Source organism: Myotis lucifugus, unplaced genomic scaffold (genome assembly GCF_000147115.1).
Source record: "Myotis lucifugus unplaced genomic scaffold, Myoluc2.0 scaffold_4, whole genome shotgun sequence".
In the NCBI taxonomy this organism is placed as follows: domain Eukaryota; kingdom Metazoa; phylum Chordata; class Mammalia; order Chiroptera; family Vespertilionidae; genus Myotis; species Myotis lucifugus.
In genome coordinates, this window is record NW_005871052.1 from 13,185,286 (window position 1) to 13,189,452 (window position 4,167).

The window sequence follows — 4,167 nt, forward strand, 5'->3', positions numbered from 1 at the left end:
TTGCTTTTCAGAGAGAGTGAAAGGGAGGGAGGGAAGGAAGGGGAGGGAGGGAGAGAGAGAAATACCGATATGAGGCACATCAATGGGTTGCCTCCCACATGCACCCTGACCAGGGAGTGTGGAGCAAGCCCACAATCCAGGTATGTGCCCTAGACCAGGAATAGGACCCTTCCATGCATAGGCTGATGCTCTAACCAGCAAGCAACACAGGCTAGGGCTCTAACCTCTTTTTAATTCAAAACCCTTATCTACTCTTACTACAATAGCCACCTCTGTGGTCTTCCTCCCTCCTATCTCTTCTCCATTCCAGTTTTCTTCTACACTTTGCTGTCGTTACTATCATTTGTTTGCTTAAAAGTCTCTGTTGGGGTTCCTCAAAGTTAATCTCTCTCTCTCTTTCTCTCTCTCTCACTGGGTTCCTGGCTCTGTGACAGGGGAGAAACTCCCCTGTGCCCATGTGGCTTATGGTCATGTGGGACTTCACACATGGACTAATGGACTTTAATTAGCTTGGATGCTGAGCTACACCAAGCTGCAACATAGAAAAGAAGCTCTTGACACTGGCCTGCTTTTGGCTCTCCTGGAACCCCAGCTGCACCTTTTCCAGGACTGAAAAGGGGGCATGGGACTTTGGAACCTGAGACAAAGAAGGAGAGTGGCCTGATGAAAGCTGTGCTTTAGGAAGATTTTTCCAACAGCTGTGTATCAGATATACTGGGAAACAATAAAGGGAGACCAGCTAGGAATCTGTCATAGTAATCCATGTGTGAAGCAATGAGATCCTGGATGGTAGTGGCCCCAATAGCACTGAAGAAGGATGTGTAAATGAAACACATTATGATGGAATAAATGAGAGATCTATTTTTGAAACTGTATCCAAAGATGAGGCCAAGACTTTACCTGAAAGATTGGAAGAATTGTGGTACCACTAATGAGAATGGGATGTTTGAGAAGAGGAGCCAATTTTTAGGGTAAATAATCTATTCTAAATTATTGAAAGTTCGAAATAGCTGTGGCTTGGTGTAAGATGCTGATTCTCTGAATTTGTCATCTTCCTAAGATACAATCGGGAACTAGACAATACTGGAACTGTGTGTATAATATATACATTATAATGCCATTTATTTCTTCACTCAACACTTATTTACTTGTAGTCTGGTGAGATTAAAGTGTGAGAGTTTGGCAGGGTAGGGGTGCAGTTGCAGATGTGCTAGAAAGAAAGAAATTTGTCAAGGAGATCCTTGCATGGTGTACTAAGGAGTTTTGACTTTATTTTGTAAGTAACGAGGAGCCATCAAAAGCTGTATGAGCCAACAAAGTAGTATAACCAAATCTTTTTTTCAACAGTAGATTGTTTGTTTCTTGTGGACAGTGACCATGTAATATTTATGTTTGTTCAAGTTACTGGGGGTGACATATTACCTTTGTTTATTAAACATCTACTATCGTCCAGTTACTGTGCTAAAGGTTTAGTGGTAAGTAACAGACCCACTTGCTACTTGCAAACAACAAACAAAAATGCACCTAGAATCTATCTCCACTTCTACTGCTACCATACCAGTCCAAGTTGATAAATTCTACTTGGGTTATTTTGATAGCCTCTACTCTCTGCTTCCACTTTTGCCCTTCTACAATTTTTTTTTCAGAGTAGATACAGTTATCTTTTCAAAATGGTAAGGACTGCCCTAGCTGGTTTGGCTCAGTGGATAGAGCTTCAGCCTGTGGTTCTGGGTTCGATTTCAGTCAAAGGCACGTACCTCGGTTGCAGGCTCAATCCCCCGGCCCTGGTTGGTGTGCATGCGGGAGGCAACCAATCAATATGTCTCTTTCACATTGATGTTTCTCTCTGTCTCTCCCCATCCCTTCCACTCTCTCTAAAAATCAATGGAAAAATATCCTTGAGTGAAGATTAACAACAGCAAAAAAGGGTAAGGACTTATGCTTCTGGTTCCAATGGAATAACTGGATTTACCCTTTGCCCTTAAACGGCTACTAAACTAGACTCCTTCCCCAGACTCCTTGCTAGTCTGTCCATAGGAGGTCCTTGTCACCGTCCCCTTGCCTCCTCCAGCTCCCAGAGCCCTATAAGTCTTAGTTATGCATGAGTGCATCTCCATTCACATTGGCCAGGCTGATGTCCAGGTCTACAATGCCTGCTGGGAGCTCTACTGCCTGGAAACAGCATCCAGCCAGATGCCAAGTGACGAGACCATTGGGAGGGGAGAGAAGATAACTCCTTCAACACCTTCTTCAGTGAGACAGGCACTAGCAAGCATGTGCCCAGGGCAGTGTTTGTAGACCTAGAACTCACAGTCATTGATGAAGTTTGCACTGGTACCTACCGCCAGCTCTTCCATCCCGAGCAGCTCATCACAGGCAAGGAAGATGCTGCCAATAACTATGCCCATGGACACAGCACCATTGGCAAGGAGATAATCGACCTCGTCCTGGACCTAATTTGGAAACCTGCTGATCAGTGCACAGGTCTTCAGGGCTTCTTCGTTTTCTACAGCTTTGGTGAGGGAACTGGTTCTGGGATCACCTCCCTCCTGGTGGAATAGCTCTCTGTCAATTATGGTAAGAAGTCCAAGCTGGAGTCTTCCATTTACCCATCCCCGTAGGTTTCCACAGCCATAATTAAGCCCTAAAACTGCATCCTCAGCACCCACACCACCCTGGAGCACTCTGATTATACCTTCATAGTTGATTATGAAGCCATCTATGACATCTGTCATAGAAACCTTGATTTTGAAAGCCCAAATCACACTAACCTTAATTGGCTTATTAGCCAGATTGTGTCTTCTATTACTGCTTTCCTCAAATTTGATGGAGCCCTGAATGTTGCTTTGAGAGAATTCCAGACCAACCTGGTACCCTATCCCTGAATCCACTTCCCTCTGGCCACATATGTCCCTGTCACCTCTATTGAGAAAGCCAACCATGAACAGCCTTCTGTAGAAGACATCACCAATGTATGCCTTGAGCCAGCCAACCAGATGGTGAAATGTGATCCTCGCCATGGTAAATACATAGCTCTCTGCCTATTATACTGTGGTGATGTGGTCCCCAAAGATGTCAATGCTGCTATTGCCACCATCAAGACCAAGAGTACTGTCCAGTTTGTGAACTGATGCCATACTGGCTTCAAAGTTGGCATTAATGATCAGCCTCACATTGTGGTACTTGGTGAAAACCTGGCTAAAGTACAGCGAGCCATGTGCATGCTTAGCAACAACACACTGTTGCTGAGGCCTGAGCTCACCTGGACCACAAGTTTGACCTGATGTATGTCAAGCGTGCCTTTTTCACTGGTATGTGGGTGAGGGCATGGAGGAAGGAAAGTTTTCTGAGGCTCATGAGGACATGGCTGTCCTTGAGCAAACTTCAGAGATAGTGTGAGAGGCTGAAGGTGAAGAATATTAATCTGTGTGCTATAATGTTACACTCTGATGTCTTGGGACTGTCTTGTTTCTGTTGTTCTGTGTGTCTCTAACTTGTCAATTAAAGTGATGCTTTTTAAAAATAAAAACTACAAAACTGCCCTAACTGGTTTGGCTCAGTGGATAGAGCATCGGCCTGCGGACTGAAGGGTCCCGGGTTCGATCCCGGTCAAGGGCATATACCTTGGTTGTGGGCACATTCCCAGTAGGGGGTGTGCAGGAGGCAGCTGATTGAGGTTTCTCTCTCTTTGATGTTTCTAATTCTCTATCCCTCTTCCTTCCACTCTGTAAAAAAATCAATAAAATATATATTTTAAAAAAAAACTACAAAACTGGACAAATATATGAAGCAACAGTTAAGAGAGAGGGAGCCTAGCTAGAGCTTAATAGTTTCTCTGCATTCTCTCCATTTAGGAGGCAGCTGAGAATTCAGGAAGGCTGAAATGGCTAAAATTCACAGGACACAATACCAAAGAGGAGAACCCGCACATAAAGAGAATGAGAGAGAGAGAGAGAAAGAGAGAGAGAGAGAAAGTGAAGGAGGAGGAGAAGGAGAATTACAACGCGCCAGGAGGAGGAGGAGGAGGAGGAGGAGGAGGAGGAGGAGGAGGAGAAAGAGAAAGAGAAAGAGAAAGAGAAAGAAGAAGAGTATTTCCTCAGTGAAAGGTTTGGAGTGGGCCGGGGTCGCGCACCAATGACATGAGGCTGTAATGTATCAACGAAGCTT

General features: G+C 44.7%; 1 pseudogene; it reads left to right on the plus strand.

Moving 5' to 3' along the window:
• Positions 1 to 2,097: 2,097 nt before the first annotated feature.
• Positions 2,098 to 3,399, plus strand: LOC102433209 (annotated as a pseudogene).
• The last annotated feature ends 768 nt before the right edge of the window (positions 3,400 to 4,167 follow it).